Below are 27,921 nucleotides of genomic sequence, written 5' to 3'. Positions count from 1 at the left end.
GCGGAACATTTGTTTCCAGAAGCTTTTCATAGGAATGATCTTCACAAGCCTCCAAAACATCTCACGACTTCTGAGGAGCGTCTAATTCTTCATCTCTCCATCAGCATTGCATTGCATTATATGTTTGGATCATTTCAGTCTCATCTTACTAAGACATATTATTGGAGATATAAAGTGACCGCTGATATTTACATCATTTTATGTCAGTATCTGTTATAAAGATCTTATTGATTTACATGACAAGCTTCAGAATCTCATCATATAAATATCAGCATCTGCACCAAATTGCATATTTTTGCTCAGTTTGAGTCTCTGAATAACATTTTGCTGTTTTTAATTAATTCTTTCACTATATCAGACTATATGAGCCATAAAAGCCTGATATATCAAATATATCACACACTGTTTTTGTCTAAAAGTTTGATAAATTAAAAAAAAAGTTTTAGACTAATATTACATAATATATTATATAATGTTTTAAATTTCTGTTTTATTTTTAAGTTAAAATATTTCATATGATATATTGATTTAAATATATACAATGTAATATACTTTTTTGTATTACAGTAATTACAGATTATTTAGAAATATGTTTTTTGCCATATAAATAATGTCGTGATGCAAAAAGTCTCATAAGTCCTAAAAAGTCATTTTCTTTATTCTTAAGTGTATCATTATTCTGAATGTTGACTCTCATTATGCTCTTAATTACAGTAATATTTTTATTTTTTGTATTATAGTAATCCATATAATATACTGATTTAAAACTCGATTTTAATTTACTGTATAATAATGAATTAAATTGAGGTGTTTTCCTCTATATTTTCATTATATTATTCTGTATGAGCCATAAAAGAATGATGTATCAAATATGATAACATAAAACACATATGCATATTTGTTTTGTAAATTTAGTCTAAAAGTTAAATGAATTGTTCCATTTATAGGAAAAAAATGTTTTTATTTATTAATTTTTTTAAGATCGGCCGTGTGTCTGCAGAAAACACATTAAACTAACCAAACTGCTGTAAGACGTCAGTAGCTCTCTTGTGTGCTGAGATTAGTTATATCGTGTGTGTGTGTGTGTGTGTGTGTGTGTGTGTTTGTTTTTATATTCCGGTGGGGACTTAAACCTGAATACACACAGATTCATGGGGACTTGTCACGGTGGGGACCTAAATTACTAAAGTAGTATCGCTTTTTATTTAATTTTTTCATTTTTTATATGTTTATTATTGAAATGTTGTGTCAATTTTATTTAATTTCTTTATTTTCTTAAATATGTGGGTACATAGTATTTATAGAGTTGTAACTTTTTAGTTTTAGTTACTTTTTCTTATTTGTAAGTCGCTTTGGACAAAAGCGTCTGCTAAATGACAAAAGTAAAGTAAAAAGTAAATTGAGGTCCCCATGGGCAAACAAGCTTATAAATCACACAGAATGAAGTTTTTTGAAAATCTAAAAATGCAAAAAGTCTCCTGTGAGGGCTAAGTTTAGGTGTAGGGTTGGTGTAGGGCAATATAATATACGGCCTGTACAGTAGAAAACCATTACGCCTATGGAAGTCCCCACAAGGATAGCGAAACAAGTGTGTGTGGATGCGTTTGAGACCGCTGGCAGGTGTTGGAGTGCTGCTGTTGGCCTGTTTTCAGACAGAACACTTGATTTATTTGTACCAGAGTAAGCTGAAAGAAATGCATTTACACCAGACAATCTTCTTGGCGACGTACCGGCACGAAAGGAAAGGCTACACGGCACGGTGTTAGCGCTCGTTTGAAACCATGTTTTACGGCTGGTCTGACGCATTACCTCCGCTTCGCTTTACTACAGTGTGTCCAGGGAAACTTCATCCAGTGAAAGGTGCTGGAGTTTAATTTAACGCAGCAGACAGAATATATTCTGTTTCCTTTCATACTTTTATCCTCGTCTGAATGACAGACAGCATCTCTTTCTTTCTCGTCCCTGGAATGACCTTGTATTAACCTTCTTATAACCTTAGTTTCCTGTTCACACTCACTGCATTTGGGGTATATATGACCCCAAAATTTAAAGAATGATTGTGAAAAAAATGTACATTTTTAATAGTACATATAATATATTATTTTTTTTGTTTACTTCTCATCTGTACAGTAATGCTGTGTTTTTGGATATACAAAGTACTTTTGTACCTATTTACCACACAATTCCTCAACTATACCATTAGCTTGCATGTAAAATATTATTTTTTTATGAAAAAAATACTTAAACAATGATCTAAATTAAATATAAGTTGTTTCTGGATATTGATCTAGGTGTTAGCTGTACAATTCTGCCATCTGTTGGTCAAAGACAAACCTTTAGGAATTAAAATTTAAGAAAGAAATTGTATTGTCCATAGATACCCAGAAGAGGGCAATAGAGATCCATTCATTTTACTGGATGTAGCCAACTGCTCATATTATAACTTTTGTGATAGATTTTGTGAATTTATACATGTATAAACATTATTAAAGACATTAAAAATAAATATTCTTTCAAATAGTAGAATTTTGGTCGTTTTTGAAGCGATTTGAAATGTCTGTTTTTACAAAATACCACAGAAATTGCCACATAAGAAACACCTAAAGGACAAGACTTAGAATCAGATTGTAGTTGAATATTATTTATTTTAATGAACCAAATGTCTCAAATGGCTCAGAGTCATCGCCCTCAGTGTCTTCCAGGCATGATTCAGTTTCACTTGAATCAAGCAGGCAATCTAAAGTCTCCAGGAGAGTGTAACGCTTTGCCATACTGACACAGAATGAACTGTGTGACACCAAAGACCCTCTTTTATACCTTTGGTGTGGGAACTATTTCTTTGTTTTCAAAATAAAGTTGCAGCTCTTAGATCTCAGAGTAAACTTTCTCAAAGTTGAACAGGTCAGTTGCCTTTCATCTCTCCCTTGCTCTCTCTGTCTGTCTGTCTGTGTGTGTGTGTGTGTGTGTGTGTGTGTGTGTGTGCGCGTGCGCATGTGTGTCTGTGTGTGTGTGTGTGTGTGTGTGTGTGTGTGTGTGTGTGTGTGTGTGTGCGCGTGCGCATGTGTGTGTGCATTAGGTCTCACCCCTTTTATCTTTGTTCTGCATTTGTGGCTGATTTTATTTGGCTGTGGCAGTCATACCTGTCTGTGTGTGTGTGTGTGTGTGTGTGTGTGTGTGTGTGTGTGTGTGTGTGTTGAGTGAGCATGTCTTTTCTACATTGCATTTTTGCTCTAGTACCAGGCCTTCATTTCTGTGTGGAAATTTTCAGATTTATGCTGGAATTATTGATTTTATTTGTCAATTTCTAAAAAAAATGCTTTCAATTGGAGTCACACCTGTGTGTGTGTTTGTGTGCGTGAGCATGTGTGTGTGCAAGTGATCATGTTCGTTCCACATTACATTTGTGCTCTAGTACCAGGACTTCATTGTGGTATGGAAATTTTCAGGTTTATTCTGGATTTACAGATTTTTTTTGACAAATGAAAAATAAAAAACATTTTTTTTTTGATTTTCCCATTCATTTCAATGTGGGGTCATATTGACCCCAAAGGTCATGAGTGTGACTTTTTTTTTTACATACCTTTAGAACAACCAAATCAAGCCCAGTTTTTTTGTGTGTGTATGGATAGATAATTTAGAAAAAGTCACAAGATTTTATTCCACTGAGATAAAGGGAACCATTATTTTTAACTAAAGAAAAGTCGCTTGGGGTCATATTGACCCCAGAGGATAACTTAAGGTTAATGAGAGTGTGATCGCGAGTCAGCTGGGCTTTCAGCTCGCAGCAAATACACAAACAATCCCTCCCTCCACACACACACACACACACACACATATGCACTCAGTCTGTCGCCCTCACAGATACCATTAGCACGACTCTGTGGTGGAAATAGAAAGCTAGAGATAAAGAGAGAGAGACAGGAGGATCAAAAGAAAAACAAAGAGTGCAAACAGGTGGAATTAGGAAGAGAAACAGCAAACTATTCCTCAGACTACAGGTACGTAACTTTAAACCTCCGTCTTGAAGCTCAGAGCCGCCGTAATGCTGAATTCACCACTTTTGCGCTCGTTTAAAGCCAAACAAGGTGTCAGAAAGAGATTTCTCTGTTTTCTTGGAAAAAGCTTGAGCAAATGTCTCCTCAGATCCCGCTCTCTGGTTATTTCTGAAGCGCTCCGGAGGATAAAAGGCTGAGATACCGCTGTGTCTGAGGCCTGTGTGTGCTCGGCGGCGGTGTAACGACGGCAATGGGTGTCTTAAAGCGTGTCATTCTGCTGTCAGGGTTTAAAGCGTGAGAAATCTCTTCTGTGGCAGCGGTTCTGGGGTCAGCGGGGGTTTGTGAACACTGGTTGGCGAAATAAAAAATAATGCAAGTTAAAGTTTTTCCAAAGTGTTTCTGCTCTGGTTGGAGAACATGACTGAAGGTTATGGGCTCAATCTCAAGAAAATGTGTCCAAGTGACATTTCACCTCAAAACTAAAAGAATTATAGTTTGTGTTTAAAAAAAGCCAATTTTTATGTTTTATGGTATTAAGCCTGTATTCTGAATGTTGATTTTCATTAGATTGTAATTACTGTAATTTTTTATTTTACAGTAGAAGTACTATGTTAATGTTTTAAATAATTTTTTAATTTATTTTTAAATATTAAATGTTATATCTTGTTTTTAATATTTATTATATTTTTGCATTGCAGTATATGTAATATTTTTAATTAATACATTTTTAAATGCATTTTTAAATATTAAATGTTACTTGTATATTATTATATTATATTACAGTAATTACAAATTATTTGGAAATATGTTTAATTGTCAAGAAAATAATGTCAATGAAAAACATCTTATTGACCCTAAAAGGCATTTTCTTTAATTTTGAAATGTATTGTTATTTTGAATGTAGATTTTTATTTAATTCTATTTGTTGTAATATTGTATTTTTTTGCTACAGTAAAAAATAATATGCAAAGTTTAAAATTTCTATTTTTAAATTGAAATACCTTTTTTATATAAATACAATATAATGCATATTTAAAACAAAACATTTTATATAACATTGTTTTTTATATAGGCTATATATTATACATTATAATATATATTTGCATTGCAGTAACTATAGATTATGTGAAAATGTTTAATTGTCATTAAAATAATTTCGTGATGCAAAAAATCTTGTGGATTCTAAAAATCTTTAAATTAATCATTATTCTGAATGTTTATTCTCATAAAATTCTTATTACTGAAATTTTGTAATTTCTTTTGTATTACAGTAATACATATTATATAGTGTTTTAAATTTAAATTTTAAATATTTAATATTATATATTCTTTTAAATATATAATATGATATGAATTTTCGCATCAAAGTGATGAAAATAATGTCAGACTGCAAATTTGTGTAATATAATTTCTTTTTTTTTAATCAATGTTTCTCGTGTTTTTCTTTACGTCTCGGACGGGATGATATAAATGACATTGTTATGCAGGAAAGCATGCACTTCCTGTTTAAACTTCAAAGCATTTCCTTAGAAAAGCATTTAAATAGGTTCGCCGTGGTCCACCTTTTATCTGTCCGGCCCACATCTGTCGGGAACATCCCCTCTGGGACGACAGGAGAGAGAGAGAGAGAGAGAGAGAGAGAGAGAGATCAAGCCAAAGCAGCTAAACGAAGAGTGTTTTACCTTCCTCCTTATCAACATACATCTCATGCTCCTCCTCTCCTCACAGTGACGGGTGAAAACCTCAGCGGGTTACATCTTCTTTAGAGAGTGCCTTGTGTGTGTGGGCGTATCGTCTGCATTCAGACTTCCACGTATAGAGCATGTCTGTGTGTGTGTGTTTTAGAGAGGCCTTTTTTCCCAGGGTGGTGTGTGAAGTGGGTCGTTCCTGACTGGAATGAGAATAAGCGGGGTGCCATGTGACCCTGTGAGCTCCGAGCATCGGGCCTCAACGCCGCTGCTGTTGCCATAGTTATCAGTTAACCTATCAGAACGAGTCCTGCTCAGATGAACAGCCACCGGCTGACCGTCTCTCACTTCCGGGCCAAGTTATGACTCAATTATAAGGAGACATGAGTTACTGTTGTTTTATTTTGTAATGGAGGCTTTGCTGTTGATGGAGGTTAACCTGGAACATTCCCTCGGTTTCTTTGTGTTCAGCACATAGCGAGGCGCTAATTAAATAATAAAGGTTCTTTATTGGCTTTGATGGTTCCATAAAGAACCTTTAACATCCATGGAATCTTTCCAATCCACAAAGGGGTCTTTATAGTGGGAAAAGTTTCTTTAGTATGGAAGCTTATTTCTGCCACAAAACAAAACATAATGTCATTGCGACTTTAAATCTCACAGTTTGGAATTTGAAGTTTGAATCTCACAATTCAGTCTTTTTTTCACAGAATTGTGAGTTTTTATCTTAAATTTCAGGCTTTATTTGCTCAGAATTGTGAGTTTATATTTCACAATTTCAACTGTTTTCCTCAGAATTGTGAAGCTATCTCCCAGTTTATGTCTCACAATTTGCACTTTTTCCTCAGATTTGTGAGTTTTAATCTCACAATTCTGACTTTCTTTCTAAATATTGCCAGTTCTCACAATGGCGAGGGGGAAAAAAGTCAGAATTGTGAAGATTTCAGACTTTTTTTTTTTTTTTAATGCCGTGGTGGAAATAAGATTACATAGTTTAGATTATTAAAAACTTCTTTGCACTAAGACAAAATGGTTCTTTTAATAAGAACTGATCTCTGAGGAACCAGTCATCGCTGCGAAAACTCGTTTGGAAGCTTTATTTTGAGAGTGTGAGATCAGCTGACGTTGTCAGTGGAGATTAATCTCCCGTGGGTCTGGTCGACTATGTGGGAACTGGTGGTTATATACACATCCAAACACAAAAGCATGCTGGGTAGAGGTGCAGGGGGGTTGTTGCATTTCTCTGTCTGTTCTGTTCGATTCCCTCTTTTCATTCAAGCAGCTTGAGGCCACTTTCTCAATCATTGGGTTGCTAAGGTGCAGGAGGCTGATGGAGAATAACAGCCCTGCTTGTGTAAGGAGCACACACACATACACATACACATACACATACACACAGAGTTTGGATTCTCAGAAGGATGTTCCATGGAAACACACACACACTCGCTGATCCCTTTCCACCAGATTGGTCCCGGAGCTGGTGCTCCGGTGGGGAATATACAGACCTCTGTCTGAACTGACGTGATTCCATTGACTTGATTGACCGAATGAGGATGTTACTGATGGTGTTATGAAACAAGCATGGTGGTCTGTGGTTACACAAGATTTATTCTTAGTTTTGACGATGCACTACTGAAGTGTGGAATGAGTTTAATGTTTCTGAAAGAGCTCACCAAGGCTGATTTATTTGATCCAAAATACAGTAAAAATTGTGTAAAATTATTATAATTTAAAATAGCTCTTTTCTGTGAGAATATATTGTAAAATGTAATTTATTGCTGTCATGCAATGCTGAATTTTCAGCATCATTGTGTCACATGATCCTTCAGAAATCATTCTAATATGCTGATCTGCTGCTCAAAAAACATTTCTGATTATTATCAATGTTGAAAACAGATGTGCTGCTCAATATTTTTGTGGAAAATTGGATAATTGTATTTTAGAGTACTGAATAGAAAGAACAACATTTATTTGAAATATAAATATTTTCTAATATAAATGTTTATGCATGCAAGTTTTGATCAGTTTTTTCAGAGTCTTTGGAGAATGAAAGAGTGCTTTTTTTCCCATTTTTATTTTACATTTTCTATTTGAATATATTTAAAAATGTAATTTATTCCTGTGATGCAAAGCTGAATTTATGGAAACCATATTTCAATAAGATTTTTAATGTTTTTGAAAGAGATCTCTTATGCTCACCGAGGCTGATTTATTTGATCAAAAATACAGTAAAAATTGTGTAATATTATTATAATTTAAAATAACTATTTTCTATCTGAATATACTTTAAAATGTAATTTATTCCTGATGCAAGGCTGAATTTATGGAATCTATGTTTTCAGGATTCTTTGATGAATAGAAACTTCAAAAGAACAGCATTTATTTGAAGCAGAAATCTTTTGTTACACTATAAATGTTTTCACTGTCACTTTTGACCAATTTAAACTATCCTTGATGAATAAAAGTGTTAATTTCTTTAAAAAAACTCCAACATAAAAATGATTAAGCAGGTAAAACTGTTTCCAACATCGATAATAATAGATTTTCTAGCTATAGTTTTGGCTCCTGGTGTGAATGGGCCTTTATCTTGGTAATAAAATTCATTAGCATCATTGTGTTTATCTGAGATGACTGGGATCTTTCATACTGATAGGTCCAGCAGAACTAATGCTGATGCCAACCAAGGGTCACTCAGAGCTGACCGTTCATTGGCTCTTATAGTGAAAGTCATTGTGTTTTCATAGCGTCTAAACGCCTGGTTCACTCTGCCAGCCTCTGATTGGCTGTTTTCTCCCCCGAGAGCAACTGAATGACCGCTTTTGCTTGAAAATAATGATCAGTTAATCTGTGAAACTGCTTTTCCCAGCATGCACCCCTCCACTGTAAAGCACAGAGTGTCTTGCAGGTGATTATTGATCTGCACAAAATCATATCAGAGCGTTCATCTCACCTGGATCACCCGGCTGTCTCTCTCTCTTGCTCTCTGGCTGTTGTTCTGTTTGTCTGCGACTCTTTCCCGGCCCCTGTGGGAGTGCTGGGTTGTTTGTGTTTGTCTAATGAAGTGAGATGATTGTCTCTCAGTATGAAGTCACCCGAGACTGAAAGAAAAGAAGCAATGAAGTAAGTGGAGTGATTGACAGACTGAGTGACTCAATGGCTGTTAATGAACATACATTAGTTCTGTTCAAAACAGATACCAGGAGGAAATTATCCCAAAGTGAAAGGCTAGAAACATCAGGAAATTATTCAAAATATTCACATTTTATGTTAAAATACTGTCTCAAATCACTTTATATATGTATATGTAATATATTTGTGAAATTTACTAGCAATTTCTGAAAATGTTTCAAAATATATCCTACCAATTTTTTTCAATGTAAGACTAATAAAAATGAATAAAACAGATAATAAATAAATAAAAATTGCAAGAACACATACAAAACTAAATGGTTACTTTAAAATCAGAATGAATAAAATGTTAATAAAAACTAAAATCTCAAAAACTAAAATAGTATTTGACACTAAAATAATACTGGTGATGATGTATTTTTGTAGGCAAAGCTGGAAGAAACATTAATTCAACCAGTGATGTGGTTGTGGGCGGGGCTATTTCTTTATCTGACCAATGACAGACAAGGGAGTGTTTCTGAAACCCGATCCATTTGGTGATGCTATAGTGCCACAGATGAGCAGTTCAGCACAATGTGTTATGTTTTATTGAAAACATTATCTTTTTATATCATCTCTTTTTTTGGGTCTTGTTGGTTTGTAGTAAATCACTTCTAGATTCTGCAAATCCACAGAGGAACGGTTTAGGTCTCTCAAAGCTCAGGGAACCTGTGTGTTTCCTTCAGTGATCGGATATACTTCTGAGGAAAGCAGGATGTTCAGTGATAAATAAAAAAGTAGAGCCCTTTATCCTCCAGTGATTGACTGGATCATGAAAAGTGGGTGTTACATATGGATGGGCGGGGCTTGAATGAAGGATAGATGATATCAGCATCAAAATCCAAAAAGATAATTAAATTAGAAAAAAATAGTCCATACAACTTGTATTTCAGTACTGGGGCTTAGCTTGCGGTTTTCTGGAAGAAAAGGAAAAAAGGCAAAAATAAATAATAAAAAATGAAATAGAAATGTATTAAAATAAATAAATAATGAAATTTTGATTTTAAAATAGGTTTAAATAAACACATTTGTATATATATATTTAAAAAATTGCCTATGTGACTTGTATTCTAGTTCAAAGCTCTGTGAGTGGTTAAAAAAATTAATAAATACAATACAAAATAGTTAAAAATATAGATTAAAGTTAATAAAAATTAAATTAGATTAAAACAAACAAATAAATAAAATTTGATTAAATAAATACTGAATATTATAAACAAGTAAATAAATCCGCTAACACAATAGTACTATTATGAGTAGAAAATAATATAGAAAGTGGTTAATTCAGTGATTGGATTGGATAACGAAAAGTGGGTGTTACACATGAAGGGGCGGGGTTTATATGAGGGATCGATGATGTCAGCTGAAAATGAAAGTCATCACGGTCGATCAATTTTGTGTTTTTTTTATACAAGATATTTTATGAATCATTCACAATAAGACCAGGAATATTGATTAGGAAAGTAAACAGTCAGTTCTGTAGTAGAAAATAGTTTTGGACAACCTGAGCACCGTTTGAGACCTTGACATCTCTCATTACACTCGACATCTCAACGCTGGCTATGAGAAACATTAATTAAAGAATTAAAGATCAAATCGGATCTGGAGAGAGATGGAAAGTTTGTTGCAAACTGAATTATTAAAGCTGATGTGATTAATCACAGTGATGGAGAGAAAGTGCTATTGATCTGTCAGTAACGCAGAGCATGTTTTCATTTTCCCCGTGAAACAGTCCGCCGTGGGAAAACTTTCATTTGTTTCGCTGAGATGTTGGATGTGTTTTGCCGGTGTTCGGGAGCAACATTTCTCAGCCTCGTATGCCAGATTTCCAACGGCTGTTGACTCAAACTGACGTTCAGTGCTCAAAATCTGATTCATTGTTGTTGGTAAGAGTTCAGTTTTTAAAAGATCCATTTTTCATGGAACCGTTGAGGTGTTTTGAGGAAGAGTTGCTGTTTTCCATACAACAGATCCAAAGAGATCATTAAATTAGAATAGTAAATAACTCATACAACTTGTATTGTAGGGAAGGTTTTTTGTTGTTGTTGCTAGGGGGTCTCTGGAAAAATCTAGATCTAATCTAGGTCTATATTCTAAATATTGTTATTATATTGAAAATATTAAAAAGTGTAAAAATAAATGGTAAAAAAAATTATATAATTATATAATAAAAATTTGATATAAATAAACAAGCAAATAAATAAATAAAAATAGCCTGTTCTACTTCTAGTTCAGGGTTTTTTGCTAGGGGGTCTTTGGAAAAATAACATTGTAAATCTTTTTAAAAATAAATTTAAAACATAAAATAATTTTTAAATAAATGTAAAAAAAAGATTAAAATAAATAAAGTAATGAAAAGTTAGATTAAATAAATAGAAACTAAAAATAGATTTAAATAAGCAAATAAACAATAAACATTTGAGTTAAATAAATTTATAAAAATAATTATTATATAGATTATTTTTAAAACAGTGAAGCAAAACAGAGGAAACAGTGTAAAAACAGGAAAAACAATAACAAATACAGTAAAATAAATAACATTTGATTAAATAAATAAATACTACTTTTAAAAAATAAATAAATAATATCATTGATATTAATAAATATATTATATGTTATATGGACTATCATTACAGTACTGTAATGAGTAGAAAATAATAAATTATATAAATAATTTTGTGAAGAAGATTTGAATAATCTAAAGAACCTTTTTCCACTGTTGTGAATTGGAAAGATTCTGTGGATGTTGAAGGGTCTTAATGACACCATTGATTCTAATAAAGATCTGTATTTTTAAGAGTGTGTAGGTGGAAAAACAGTGAGTGAGTGAGTGTGTGTGTGTGTGTGTGTGTGTGTGCATGAGATCATTAGAGGGAATGCGGTCTGTATGTGGGGTGGACAGAGCGTGTGTAATCTCAGCGCTAATAGGCTGCCGTGCGCTAATGGTTGACGCAGTGGGCCAGAATAAGCGTTTAATAGGGGTGTTGTGGCCCGGCTGACTCACGCACATGTAATGCACAGCTCATCTTAAGAGTGTGAACACAGATAATAATAGAGACGCTGCTCTAATGTTGCGGCCCACATTTATTTTTATTGTCTCTGTCTTTTCGCACAAACCTCTCCGAGGCCCTCGAGTCATTACGGCTGACACTCAATTAAAGAAGCCGGGGACGTGAGATGAGGGTCCGGCTGATGCGCCAGGGAAATGATGGATTATACCCAATCAGTTTGTGTATTGATTTAATGGGCTTTTGTATCATCAAAACCTGGAGCACGTAAACAGTTTATGATTGATGGTTTGTGGCTGAAGGAAGAGGTCAGCCAAGTTTCTGTCGTCATTTATGTCTGCGGTGGACACGAAAGACGTTTGGAGTTGCTGTTCTCCACACAACAACAGTTCAATTCAGCTTCAAGATACAAAAAGGACAATTGAATTAGAATAAAAATAGTCCATATAACTCGTATTCTAGCTCAGGGGGGTTTGCTAGGGTGTCCATGGAAAAATTTGGAGAAAAACTGTAAAATAAAAAAAATAAATAAATAATAAATATAAATAAATAAATAATGAAAATTGGATTAAAATAAATAAATACTAAAAATGTACTTAAATAATAATTAGTCAAATTTGGTTAAAATATATAAGTAAATGTTAGAAAAATATGGAGTATTCTACCTTGGGGTTTTTGCTAGTGTGGATCCATGGAAAAATGTATAGAAAAACTGTAAATAAAAAAAGTAAAAATAAATGAATTGTAAAAATATTAATATAAATAAAAAATGTAAAACAAATCAAATTAGATTAAAATAAATAAATACAAAAATATATTTAATAGAAAATATTTTTAAAAATATTAAAATAGATACATTTTAGAAAAGTTTAAAATAAATCATTACTTTGAAATTAAATTGAAAAAAATGAAAATGTGATTAAAATAAATACTAAAAATACATTCTCACACACACACACACACACAATATATATATATATATATATATATATATATATATATATATATATATATATATATATATATATATATATAAATGGATTTAAATAAATAATGCAGATAACACTACATTACTTTACTTGGTAGAAAATAATATAATAAATACTAAAAATTCTCCAAATAAAATTTTACAGAACAATACAAATTTTCACAGAATAAATTGTATCTTTATACATGACAATATATTGATTCCTTCTACATTTTTGGATGGGGTCACTTGCAAGAAGCTAATCATATTTTGGGGTCTATGACATCTAAAAGATTGAAATCCATGTTCTATATATTCAAAGTCTTCTGAAGTCATTCAAGATTAAAGGACCTGAGCATTTGTGTAGATTTTTAGCAAATAATGACTTTTAATGAGTGTTCTTTTCACACATGAATGTAGAGCATGAATCATATGGACTACTTTAATGCAGAGCTTTCATTTCATTGTATTGTAAATACTATCCATTTGGGTTCCTCAGAAAAACACATAAGGCACTATACAGGGTGAGTAAATGATGGCAAAATGTTCATTTCTGGGTCTTGACGTCACTGTGCATTTTAAGATGGCTTTAAAAAGCGTTGCGACGGATGGTGTGGCTAATCTGAGCGATTATAAAATCTCATCCTCTCGTCGGGATTAAAGTGGAGCTGTGTTGGCTGATATCTTCACAAACAGACGGCGAGGAAGAGGAGGGCTTTTGGAAAGTTTAATCGGGGACGCGTCCACCTACTAAACTTGACTGTAGCCGTTCACAAACAAGCGCAGGTCTGTTAATAAAGCAGGAGATGAATCGCGGCGGTCAGGAGTCGGGTCAGCGCCACCGCCCACCGTTCCGCCCGCTCTCTCCACACACCTCTCTCTCTGTTTCTGACTTCTGAGTGCAGATGAAGTTAGAAGATGCTGCTGTGGGATAAGAGCAGCGACCTCGGCCTCACCGTGTGTGTGTGTGTGTGTTCACAGAGCACGCTGTTCTTTAAAGAGCCCACCCACTCCTTCTCTCCCTTTATGTCGCTTGCTTTCTTCTTCTTCACACTCTCCAAGTGCTGACCAAAAATAACGCAACTCCTCCGTTAATATATGGCTGACTGTGAAAGTCCAGCATCCCAAACAACAGCGGGGTAGAAAACTAGCAGAGGGAAACAGAAAAAAACTATTGAAGCATCACAGATGGTTTCCACTACAAATATCATTACAAAGAGTCAACTTTTAAACTTTAAAGCTGTTAACCATCCAGTGTTGGGGAAGTTACTCTAAAAAAGTTGAACAACACAAGGATAGACATTTGGTAGGGCGTCTGTAAAAATCTAGAGAAAAAATGGTGCACAAAAAAAAAAAATTACAAAAAAAGAAAGATTAAACTAGATTTAAAAACAATTTTTAAAAAAAAATAAATAACTACTACTTACTACTTAAAAATGTAGATAGAAATTGTGAATTTAAAAAATAAAAATAAATAATTTAAATAAATAAAAAAGTTTAAAAAATGTTTAAAATAAAAAATGAAGATATACTGCTACTAATTATTAAAAATAGATTTAAAGGATCTTTCTACCTGGGAAGAACATTTCTACCTCAGAACATCTTTGGAATTCATCACTCTTCAACCCGGAAGAACGTGATCGGGAGTCCAAAACCTTGAAACCATTAAGACTTTCATCTGAAACTGCATTCCAGACACTCGTCACAACCAAGCAATGCAAGTATAACATTTAACTAAATGAAACAGAGGTTTAGTATAATATTTCCTGATGGTTTCATCCATCAACTCTCATTTGCCCTTTCCCCATGTATGAGTGATTGCACGGATGTTTGTTTGGCTAGTTTGCGTTAGTGTTTAGTTAATAAAAGTCGTTTGCACAAATTACATGAGTTTCTGGTTCTGCTTTGCAAATTAAATGTCAGAAAGGTGTTCTTAGAGTTGATATGAATTTACACTGAATGTTGGCTGGACGAACAGATTAGATGATGGCAATTTAATTCTGTGACAGTTATTACTGTCAGCCGATATAAATAATTGTAATTAATCATAATTAATTGTAATTATTTATATACAATTCCCGTTTGAGCTAATTTGCTACAAATAAAACAAATAATGATGAATTAATAATGAAGAATTGCTACTACTAATTATTAAAAATAGATTTAAACAATAGTTTTCAGTGTTGGGTAAGTTACTCTTAAAAAGTACTTCATTACTTCTTACTTTCTAAATCCCATATCAACCTTGACCAGTTGAACAATACAAGGATAGACACTAAACTGCTCTTTTAATTATTTCAAATAAGTAATATACATTTACATAAATTATTCTTGAACTGACTTAAGGGGAGAAGTTTACCTTAAAAACAAATTTTCATATTCGATGCAACATTTTAATGTTGAATTAATAGAACTATAGAATTGTTTATACAATATTTAACCCTTGTGCATCAATAAAAAAGTGACACTTAGGTCCATAGTGGACAAAAATGTCCATGTCAAAAAAATGGTCATAAAAATTGGAAGCTTGGGAACAGAGACTTAAGTGTGGTCTCATTTTAAAGAAGACCCATGACAGATTATTGTTGAAGTAAAAAACGTTTAAAAAGTGAAACCAAAAAAATGTTATACAGGTTTAAGTTTATGAAAGAGATTTATGAACAATATTTTGTTATTTTTTGAATATTTTATATATGAATCATGTTCAACTCTAAACCTGCTAGAAAATCAAAGCCATAAATCTAAACAAGCTGTGTTCCAACTTTGAGGTTGATATCTCAAAAAATGAGCTCTCAGTAAGATTTTGTTTGGACGCAGTACCAAATTATCCCCATTAGATGCCAGCAAAACTCTGCTGGTGCACACAGTGCTTGGATTTGTGATTTACAATAGTTTTTCTTTCTCAAATATTACAAGCACACACACTAAAAATTTTTTATGACACACATACAAACCACACTCTGACATCTATACCAACACACCTACACAATTATAGCTGCATTATTTATCCAATTGGCTCTATAATATGCAGAAGCAGAAAACAGGAACAAAGCGAATATTTGCTTTATAGACCCTTTATAGACCAAACCTGAAAAAATGGCACCATCTGGTAAAAAATAGTAAAAAATGTAATTATGAAGCCTTGCCAACAGAATGAAAGCCTATTAACAAAAATTGCATCATTTTACAGTTAAACGGCACTGCGATTAAAAATAGCAGTTTTAATGGGTTTCAATTGGGACATTTTTGTCCTTAAGGTCCTGAGTGTGAGTATTTTTTGTACAGAGGGTAAAATTTATTTTTTGAAGGAAATGAGGGTGAAATATTAAAATTCCAATAAAAATAAACACCTGAGCCAAAATGTATGCAGTTGGCATTAACACAGGCACACTTATAACAAAAAACAAAACTGAAATGGACAAAAATGTCCATAAGGTCGCACAAGGGTTAATGCAATTGCATCAGCAGTAACTGAAATTAACTTACAGAAAAATTCTGAGTAATCCCTTACTTTAATTGAATTACTTTTCCCTTGTAAAAGTACAGTAATTCATTTCCTAGTAATGCATTTCACCCATTGATGGTTAGTAGCATGTTGCCATGTTCTCACGTTTTCTGCAGAATTGGGATACTTGTAAACTTCCTTTTTCTGCAGGTTAAAGATTTGACCGTTTGCATAAATAGTAATTGACTGAAATGCGTGTATTGAAATATTTTACATTCTATCAACGATAAAACTGCTAGATTATGAGTTTTGTGGCATTTGAGTTCCTTTATTATTATTAATGTTTGGACTATTATTAGTGAGTTTGGATGTGGATAGGGTATTTGCGCTTGTTTTGGGCTGTTTTTGATTGGCCTTTGGGCTGGATTTGTTACACAGACCTGGCAACCCTGTCCAGTAGTGTGTTTTAGGTCATGTTCTATCAGGATTTAATGGTTTTAACGTGCCACCAACAGAAAACAAGAAATTACCAGTAGAGACCCACAGGGACCATTACAGTTGCCATTAAACCAATACAATTCCCATAATAACCAGTAAAACCATTACAGATTCTTGTTTTGTTTAGAAGAGTTTGGACATGCACCTTTCATGTTTTTTTGACAAGTACAATGATTGATCAAGGTTCAGCTTTCTTTTGTTTGTCACACATATGTTGCCACCTAGTTCCTCACCCCGCTGTGTAAAGTCACCTTTTATTTATAGTGCGTAGTAGAGATTGTTTTAAAGCAGCTTCACAGTATGAGATAGTAATATAATCAATGATGCAAACTTCAAAAATATAGTAGAAAGAAGCAGAATACACAATTTAACATAAATAGAGACTATAAAATGTATATTGAAGCTATGCTGTGCATCTTTATATATATACCACATTAATACTATGTTTTGTGCACATACCAGATAACTTTCTCCAAGTATTTTTTATGTTATTGCAAAAAACAGATGTAAATTTAGTGGCATACATGTTTATCAGGTGTGTGTGTGTGTGTTTGTGTGTGTATGTGTGTTGGTACTGTAGACTTTGAGATTTTTGAATTGCTAATTGAGCTAAATAAAACTATGCCAAGGCTGTTGAGAAAGACTCTTGTGACGTTTCTGAGTGCAATCAAACATAAAAATACTGGTGAGCTGAGCTCTTACATCTGGAGGTGTGTTTGTGTGTATGTGTGTGTGTGTGTGTGTAGGCTAGAGGCTGATAAGAGCTGTCAGCAACAGCCGTAGAAAGCCTGACAAGCTCAATAAACTCTAATAAGAGATGCATTTCTCTGAATTTCAGGAATTGCATTTATCTTGCTCTTTGTTTCTTTGTAGGTTGTGGGTTTTTTGTACACTACCAGTACAAATATAGCCCCATGCAAAAAGAGTTTAAATAGGCAGCAGAACTTTTATTTTTATGCTGTATCAGACTCAGATTAATTTAGTTTTTTTTTTGTTGTTGTCTGAAAAAAACATCTTTAAAACTGATTCAAGATTAAAATCCAATTTATTATAAACTGTCAGATCGAATTTGTAATATTTTTCATCTGTAATTTAAGACTCAATGGTTACGTAAAATCATATAATGTGTAGTTATTTTTAACTTAACCTGAAACTAAAACCATAAAAAATTACAGTACTTAAAATAAACATTAACTGAAATTATATATATTGTGATGAGCGTCCCGAAGGATCATCAGCGTCGCCCTGGAAACAAGCGAGGAACACCTGCACGTCCTCATCACAGGCTGATCGGTCACAGCTGTGGGTCATCAGGCGGCGGCTAGATAAGCCACGCAAGCCCCACACACAGGAGGAGGACTCCATGAGACCAAGCACTAACTCGCCATCTCATTTATTCCACAGACAGCAGCGTGTGACCGACCAGCCCCCCTCGGACAGTACACGGACTCACCGCACTGGAAAAGGAGGAAGAGAGTACTCACAGCACTGGGAAAGGAGGAAGAGAGCACTCACCGCACTGGGGCACTCCCAAGGACCTTTTCCCCTTCCTTGCACTTCACACCGCCTCAATAAAGCCACCCTTCGGGACCTTTAACCTGCCTTCCTTGTCGTGTGATTCCTCACCCCGTTACACTGGTGGAGAATGCGAGCAGATTCGTGAGGAATCACCGACAAGCGATTTCCCTGACCTCATCTTTTTTCTTTTTCCTGTTTTTTGTTATTCAGGCGAGCGCTCCTCCCTTCACCATGGACGAAATCCTCCAGCGGCTCGCCGAGGTTAGTATCCGCCAGCAACAAATCGTTGAGCACCTCGCCACCCGTCAGGGAGAGACGGAGCAAGGGCTCGCGGCTTTGCAATTCGCCGCTCAATGCGTTCCGCTGCCTGACCCTCGAGTGCAAGCCACGAAATTGCTCCCCAAAATGACCCCGCATGACGATGTGGAAGCCTACCTCCAAATGTTTGAGACAACGGCAACCTCTGAAGAATGGCATCCCGATGACTGGGCACGGGCACTGGCACTGGCTCCCCTGCTGATGGGTGAAGCTCAGCGCACGTTCTTCACTCTTCCCACAGCCTCCGCTGACCAGTATGTGGAGGTTAAGAAGGAGATCCTCGCCCGCATGGGATTATCCCCTATCTGTGCCACTCAGTATTTCCACGACTGGGAGTATAAGCCCAGGCTGCCAGCCCGTGCCCAGGCTGCCGAACTCACGCGACTGACACAACATTGGCTGCTCGAGGGGATGTCTTCAGCCAGTCAGGTGGTGGAACGCGTGGTGATAGATCGTCTGCTTCGAGCCCTTCCACGCTCCCTCCGACAGGCGGTTGGGATGAGGGGCCCAACCACCACCCTGGAGCTCGTAGAAGCCATCGAGCTGGCGGATGCAGCACAACGAGCGAGCGCCGCCGTTTCCCCGAAGGGTGGTTCAGGAGCGACACGCGCCGGAGGGCACCCAGCGACCTCTGAGCAGGCCGGCGGTTTCCCCTCCGCGGGATGAGCCCATGCCAACAGAGGCTCCCGCGCTTCCCACACGGACCTGGCTGGCAGGCTGCATTGTTCACCGCGACCTACCGGTGGAGGTTAAGGTGAACGGGAAGCCGTTCCGGGCCCTCCTGGATTCGGGCAGTGCGGTCAGTCTGGTGCAGTCTCACATTCTCGCTCCACGGATGGAGTGTAAAACCTTCCTTCCCATCACCTGTCCACGGGGACACCCGACAAGTGCCCGCCCGCAGAGTGACCATCGCGGCCATATCCGGCACCTGGCCCATCGAAGTCGGAGTTGTGAAGGACCTTCCCGTGCCCGTGCTGATCGTGAGAGACTGGCCCGGGTTTGACCGCCTGCTGGGCGCAGCGATGCAGCGTGCCAGCCCTCGAGGGGACCGCCGGAGATGGAGGCCTAGGAATGGACCTCGCCAGCGCCCCGTCCTTTTGGCTTCGGACAGCGGGAGAGATGGTGAGTCCCCCTCCTAAAATACTAATCTCTTCTATGATGTTTTCCAGCAGGTGATGGGAGGGGGATCATTCGGGAAGGAACAGCGAGCGGATGACAGACTGAAGCATTGCTGGACTCAGGTCTGAGTCATTGGAGGCAAGGAAGTTCAGCCTGGCCCCCATCCTCTCCCGCACTTCGTGGTCCAAAATGGCCTGCTCTATTGTGTCGCCCAGCGGAGGGGGGAGGAAAAATTATTGTTGGTGGTGCCACGCATGAAGACGGAGACCGTATTGGAACTGGCCCACTCACATCCCTTGGCAGGGCACCTGGGAGTGGCGAACATGGTCCAACAGATCCGTGACCGCTTCCATTGGCCGGGCCTCGAGGCAGAGGTGAAGAGGTTCTGCCAAGCCTGCCCCACCTGCCAAGTGACGTCACCCAGGACGCCTCCCCCCAGTCCGCTGATACCGCTGCCCATCATCGAGGTGCCCTTCGAGCGCATCGGGATGGACCTCATGGGGCCGTTGCCTAAATCTGCCCAGGGACATGAACACATCCTGGTGATTGTCGACTATGCCACCCAGTATCCAGAGGCAGTTCCCCTTCGCAAAGCCACCGCGAAAGCCATCGCCCAGGAACTCTTCCTGCTCTCCAGCCGAGTCGGCATCCCAGCGGAGATCCTGACCGATCAGGGTACCCCCTTTATGTCCCGGCTAATGGCTGACCTCTGCCGGCTGTTGCGGGTGAAACAGTTGAGGACCACCGTCTACCATCCACAGACCGACGTTCTGGTTGAACGCTTCAACCAGACCCTGAAGCAAATGTTGAGATGGGTGGTCGCGGAGGACAAGCGCGATTGGGACCTCATGATCCCCAACGTCCTCTTCGGGATCCGCGAAGTGCCCCAGGCCTCAACTGGATTCACCCCCTTCGAGCTCCTCTTAGGCTGGCAACCCCGCGGCCTCCTGGATGTGGCGAAGGAGGCCTGGGAGCAACAGCCAGCAGCCCATCGCTCGGTGATCGAGTACGTCCGCCAGATGAGGGAGAGGATCGACCGGGTCATGCCGTTAGTCCGGGAACACCTGACAAAGGCGCAGCAGGCTCAACAACGCCACTACAACCGGGCAGCCCAGCCACGGGAGTTCCAGACAGGCGACCGAGTCATGGTCCTAGTCCCCAACGCGGCCTGCAAGTTACTGGCCACCTGGCAGGGGCCTTAAACGGTGCTGGAGAAAATTGGGCCGGTTACCTACCGTGTCCGGCAGCCAGGAAGAAGGAAAGCTGAGCAGCTCTCGAACGACGAAAGACGAGCGTCCCGAAGGATCATCAGCGTCGCCCTGGAAACAAGCGAGGAACACCTGCACATCCTCATCACAGGCTGATCGGTCACAGCTGCGGCTCATCAGGCGGCGGCTAGATAAGCCACGCAAGCCCCACACACAGGAGGAGGACTCCATGAGACCAAGCACTAACTCGCCATCTCATTTCTTCCACAGACAGCAGCGTGTGACCGACCAGCCCCCCTCGGACAGTACACGGACTCACCGCACTGGAAAAGGAGGAAGAGAGCACTCGCAGCACTGGGAAAGGAGGAAGAGAGCACTCACCACACTGGGGCACTCCCATGGACCTTTTCCCCTTCCTTGCACTTCACACCGCCTCAAAGCCACCCTTCGGGGCCTTTAACCTGCCTTCCTTGTCGTGTGATTCCTCACCCCGTTACAATATATATATATATATTTTTTTTTACTAGCTTCCAAGGCAACATTTCTAATTTTATTTTAACTTAATGTACTAAAACTAAATAAACTACAATTAAAAAAAACATATAGACATTAATAAAAAAAAATAAAAAAAATTACAAAAAATTATGAAAACTTCAAGCTGATATTAAAACTAAAGCAGAAAATATAAAAATAATGTCTAATTAAAACTATTTTTAAAATTGGCCAATTATTATGTAGTTAATTAGCGAATGATTGTTGAGTGATTTCATATTTATCTAGCATATAAAACACTGAAGTGCAGCTGGAATAAACACTGAATAAACATAAACACAGGTGTTCTCGAGTACAGGTGTGAATTCTCATCTAGTGCAGGTGTCAGCGGCTCTCAGCTCGCACACTAAATTGGCCTTGTGTTTGCCAGTTTACTTCTCGCTTTGTTCTCTATTAACTGATGAACACTACTGGGATGGGCACAAATCATTTTACATTACCAAAATAAAACTTTCAGAAGCCCCGAACACAGGCCGTGTTTTAAAGATGAAGAGGTGAGTGATTTGGGTGGGGGTGTTAATGTTGCTCTATTTTGGATGTAATTGCTTTGTTCACGCACCTGCTGCCAAATGCACCATCTGTCATCAGCCCGAGAAAAACTCAAAAGACAATCCAACATGTAACGTCTAAATAATGCTGCTGAGAATCATGGTGTGGTATACGGAGACAGTAAAGACGGCACTGCTAAAGGCTGTTATTTAAATAGTTGTCGTCGTGTTGGTGTCAATGTGAAAAACAAAAGTACTGCACTGCATGCTTCCTGTTTTAAATATAGTGAATGAAGCAGTTTGCATTACGCAACAATACATTGTTGTTACTTCATACTACTGGACAAATGTTTGGAGTAATTAAGTGTTTTTTTTTTACGTTTTAACTGCTTTTTTTGATCCAAAAATTAGGAAAAACTAATAATGTGAAATATTATTACAATTTAAAGTAGCTGTTTTCTATGTGAATATATGTTAAACTGTAATTTATTCCTGTGATCAAAGCTGAATTTTCAGCATCATTACTCCAGTCTTCAGAAATCATTCTAACATGCTGATTTGATGCTCAAGAAACATTTCTGATTATTATCAATGCTGAAAATATTTTTGTGGAAACCATGGTATGCTACCATTCAAATGTTTGTGGTCAGTACTATTAAAAAAAAAAGAAAAGAAAAAAATTATAATATAATTTATAAAGACATTTAAAATGTTACAAAAGATTATATTTTAAATAATGCTGCTCTTTTGAACTTTCTATTCATCAAAGAATCCTGAAAAATAATTTCCACAAAAATATGACGCAGCACAACTGTTTTCAACATTAATAATAATCAGAAATGTTTCTTGGGCAGCAAATCAGTATATTCGAATGATTTCTGAAGGATCATGTGACACTGAAGACTAGAGTAATGATGCTGAAAATTCAGCTGCGCATCACAGCAATCAATTACATTTAACTATATATTCACATAGAACAAAGCTAATTGAAATTGTAAAAATATTTCATAATTTTATTGTTTTTACTGTATTTTTATCAAATAAATGCAAGCCTTGCTGAGCGGAGGAGATTTCTTTCAAAACCACCCAAAACTTTTGACCAGTAGTACATACTGTATAAAGTGTAAGTGTAGTATGTTAGTGTGCTGTTGGAACACATCCCGTGTGTTTCGGGGTCGGGTGAGGTGAGGTGAGACGGCTCATCTTTGGTGGTATTGTGCTTCCTGAGATATCCTGAAAGATGTTTTTGGTGTGTGTGTGTGTGTGTGCGCTAATACTCTGTCCCTGGGGCTGAACTTTTCTCTGGAGTGAAATTCATGGAAAGACACGAATGTCAAAAAGTCGATTTGCAACACATCCCATCTATTTTCCATTTGAGAGGGTTTTGCCAGCTATGAGCTGTGTGTGTGTGTGTGATTTGGGATTACAGGTGCCTGGCAGGTTTATCGGAGACCTGGCAGCTTTATCCCTCCGTCTGAGTGTGTGTAAGTCTACAGGCTTAGTGCTGCTCTGCACAGGGTTTCTCTCTTATGAATCTGATTGTTTGATTTGTGTCTTGTGGCTTGTGTTTACTGAGATCAGACGCCTCGCTGATGCTCTGACCTGCAGCATTAACGCTACAGGGGAATATCGTCTGGATTTATTAGTACTGACTGCTCGCTGCATACAGGTCAGGGATTTGAAGACACTGTCAAGTTGAGTGTGTGTGTATGTGTGTGTGTGTGTTTTGTCCTGCAGTGTTTGAGCTGCAGATATCAGTGATTCCTCAAATCATGTGTGTTACCAGTGCTGGAAGATTACTTAATCATTACTGATTCCAAATTACATGACAAAAATTATATATTACTTTTGACCTAACTTGTTTTTTTACATTGATTTAAATTGTATAACCGTGTACCATACTGATAAAGAATATATACAAAAAAGAATCTCTGCATTACATGCAAATAAAAAATGACATGAATTTGAGCATTTTAATGTGTTTGAAAGATGAAAGCCTTGAAAGAAATAGGAACGCATTCTTAAATAATTCACTGAATGATAATTCAAATAAAAATGTATGTTTATCAGTAGTTGATGCAATGTTGACATTTCTTAAAAATGTAAATGATTTTTGTGAATCCAGCGATCAAATGCTGCGGCCTCCATTGTTTTGAGCAATTATAGGCACCTGATTATAGTCACAATATATTATATAGTTATAATAGTGACTGGTCTTTGTGTGAATGTCCACAAAACTGGAAGACTTTCGATAGGCTAATTTAGAAAGGTAAATTCAAAAGATGAAAAAGAAGAATTAGGGACAATCAGTGAATTATGAATAATTTATTGCTATTGTGTAAATAATATGTAATCATGTAATCAATAAAAATGTCACCAGTCTGATTATGAGTATTTTCAAATGTAATTTAATCTAATTGCAAGTACTGGATTACATAATCTGGATTACATGTAATCAATTACTACCCAGCACTGTGTTTACTAAGTGATCAGACACATAATTGTGCACAGGCAAATATTTTCATATCATATTTTCTCCAGTAAATCTAGTTTGAGTTCAGGTTGTAATGTGATCATATCGTCTGTCTGAGGAAGAATAAACAATCAACGAGAGTGAAATGATGAAATCTTTAGTTATGTTTTTATTATTTTCATATCAAAGCAGCTTTCCTGTCTCTCTCACTGTCTGTCAGTCAGCGATGGTTTGTTGAATATTTCTATTGTTTTATAGATTCACAGCAAACTGAATTTTGGCTCATAAACAGTAAATCCCAGCGCTGCTCGCAGCACGTCTCTGATTCTTATGCTATAAATGTCACTAAATAAAGCAGCTGAATGCCAACAGAAATGCTGTGATAAGTGCTGTCAGTTTTCTTGTTCTCCAAAAGCTGACCTGTTGACAGTTTCCTGTGTTAACAGCAGAAAGAACTCTTTCAGTGTAGAGAAGCTGTTAACGATTCACATTTCCTCCCTGTTCTAGCATACGCCGCCTTCAAGTCATGTCGCGATGATTTTTTTATAAGGTGAGCGCATATGAACACCGCTATGTCATAATTACCAGCAGGAAACTCTATTTTTTCTTTGAGCTCACACCCAGATAACAAAAATGTTCTAACAATGTTTTGCTAACGTTCCCATTAAGATTTCTGAATGTTCTGTTTTTTAAAGGTTTTACCAAGCTTTTTTTGGTTAAATGAACATTAAGGGAACGTTCCATTTTATGATTTTCCAAACATTACCTCTGAATGTTTTGAAACATGTAGTAACATTTAAAAAACGTCCAACTAAAATGTTTCTGAATAAACAATCACTGAACGATGTATAAATAATGTTTTTACGCTAACATTTTGAAAGACCAGATAACTTTGAATGAACATTGTATTAATGTTTGCTCATAACTTTGAGAGAACCTTTCCAGAACGTTCTAAGAACACTGGAGGTGTGTCCAAATTAAATAATGGCGGAAGCAGGTTTATTATAGCAATATAGTGAATGTTGACGCTGTTTTCTCAGTTTCATTCCCCTAAAGATCACATTTCATGCTCTCTAGGTTCATCTTTTATCCGGTTTCTCTAGATCATCTTCTTGCTTTCTGCATTCTAACAAGTTCTGATAAGCTCCGCACCCTGATCACTAAAAACAAACCCCCAGAACTCAACAAATCCGGGTTTGGGTCTGAGTCAGAGTAGCTGGATCAAGCATGAAGCTTTTCCTCTCGAAGCCAGACTCAGTGCGGATAAAACCCTGTCAATCACAGCACATATGAAAACATGCCTTCCTACTGAGAGGTTTCAGAAGAGCATCTGTGAGATTTGCTGTATATGTATATGACAGCTTTATGTGAGGAACAGGCTCAAATTTTGATGGCGCTTTTTGGCTGACCTTCCACTTTCATTCTATGAAAAAAAAATAACTCCTATGTTTCACAGAAGAAAATGACACGCTTCGTGTGACATGAAGGTGAATAGATGATAGCTGGGTGCACCGTCCCTTTAAGAGTCAATGCACCAGGCTTACAGAAATCTGTCAATTGCAAATGAGGAGTACAGCTTTCTTCTGTTTGTCTGTGTGCGTCTGCGTGTGTGTTTGTGTGTGTGTGTGTGTTCCACTCTGATGGATCACGTTGTCAATCTCTCTCCCCTGCTTTTACACTGATCAATGAGCTAATGGAGTGTTAGAGCGGGATAACAGCTTTACCTCAGTGCACACACACACACACGGCCGACCCACCGCAGGTCTTCATTCTGGAGGGGTTTGTAAGAAAGCACAAGTCATTTGTCTTGTGACACTAGTGGACTTCCTTTAGGGTCTGTGGAGGTTAAATGTGTAGATATTCATGATATCTGTCTACTAGGATTGGGAAAAATTCAGATTGAGTCAATACATGAGCTGAAATTAATTCAGAATGACTGGAAGAGGAATTTACTGAAGGAATTAAAGAGTCACGCAAAAGAGGAATGTCATTAGTCCATCACAATAATAAAAATGGCCAGAAACAGATTGGCTATTATGGGATTTGTCCTTTACATTTATGAATTTTGCAGATGCCTTTATCCACAGAGACTTACAGTTTCAAGCTGTATATTTTATCAGTTTGTCCATTTCCTTGCTTCATTTAATAGGAAATGGAAGTGTTCTGTAAAATGAAAGTTAATTAAATTTTAAATGAAATGTAGAAATATTGAATAAATAAATTTCTAATTAATAAATATATTAGTATTACTATATTACTATTATTAATTATATTAGTATTATTATTAGGAGTAATATTTATATAAATATTTTATAGTAATTATGAATTAATTATACATAGAACACATAGCAAGCAATAGCATAGAGCAATCACATAGCAATAATATAAAATGTATAGTTTTGTATATATAAACTATATTTTTGGTTTAGTTTTTTTTTTTTTTACATTTATTTTACATTTATTTTATGTTATATAACTATAATATCAGGCATTATAAATATCAGATTTTTGTAGCAGAAAATTTCAAGCATTGATTTGCACATATGTATGTGACAACATGCTTACAGGTAAACCATGACCATAAAAGATTATTTTATGGCCATATAGATTATAAACCATAAAAGATTATAGAAATGTTTTATTAAAAAAAGGGGTTTTGTTAAATTCATTCCATGTTAATTCTACTTTAAGTTAACATGCAAATTACAGTTCTGCGTCTTGTTTGCTAAATCGCTTCGATTGATATTGGGGTACTGAATTGGTGTCTAGTCCTCAAATCTCAGTGCTCCTGTCACATCGCTCCAGGCTAATCCTCTCTCTCATCCCGTATCACACATTCACTTGCAGTGCTGCTAATCAGGGTTTGGAGGGCAGATTGTGTTTTAACGATCTGAACCGCTTTATATGTCATGACTCATGAGTCTTTGATTGGCAGGTTTTTGCCCATCTGACTGAAATCACGGTTATTATGTGGCACTGACGATTTCACAGTCTGACTCGAGTGGAACAGTTCAGGTGTGTGCGAGGTGTGTGCGAGGTGTGTGCCCAGCAGAGACATGTCCAGTGTGATTAGCACTGATAGATATAGAAATGATGGGATGAATCTCTCAGAAACATCAACAGGTCTCTTTTTTTTTCTTTTTTTTTTTGACCTTATTTTCATGACAATTCAGCACATTTTGTCCCAAAATGCTTGTTACTGTAATGCATCTGGGTGTTTTACATTTGCATCTGGAGTCTTTTATAATTCTCATAATTCTCAGTGGTGACACATATTACATTCTCTTTACTGTAGTACAATAATGTTTTAATTAAAATTTGCATGAATAAAAAGCAGTGCAACAGATACTAGCATAATGTAAAATATGTTCCATTTTCACACTTTTTTTCCACATCACAGCAATGATGTTGGATTATGGAAAATTGGAGGAAATGTGGTTAACTCTCTTGAAAATAATACATCTTTCTAAATATAG

At 36.8% G+C, this 27,921-nt stretch overlaps 1 protein-coding gene across 4 annotated transcripts in view; it reads left to right on the top strand.

Annotated features, from left to right (window-relative positions):
* Positions 1 to 3,819: 3,819 nt before the first annotated feature.
* The window catches only part of LOC306858417 (pleiotrophin-A-like), a 37,413-nt gene continuing 13,311 nt past the window's right edge, over positions 3,820 to 27,921 (top strand). Inside the window, exon 1 of one of the 4 annotated variants that reach the window (XM_079398958.1) lies at positions 3,820 to 3,998. The gene's annotated coding sequence lies outside the window, so the exon portion shown is untranslated. Of the gene's footprint in view, positions 3,999 to 14,442; positions 14,544 to 23,462; positions 23,667 to 27,921 lie in introns of those variants that run through there. The other 3 variants (XM_079398959.1, XM_079398961.1, XM_079398960.1) reach the window with 3 other exon arrangements.

This window comes from Barbus barbus (assembly GCF_936440315.1).
Source record: "Barbus barbus genome assembly, chromosome: 39".
Taxonomy (NCBI): domain Eukaryota; kingdom Metazoa; phylum Chordata; class Actinopteri; order Cypriniformes; family Cyprinidae; genus Barbus; species Barbus barbus.
This window is presented reverse-complemented; position numbering and strand designations above follow the sequence as displayed.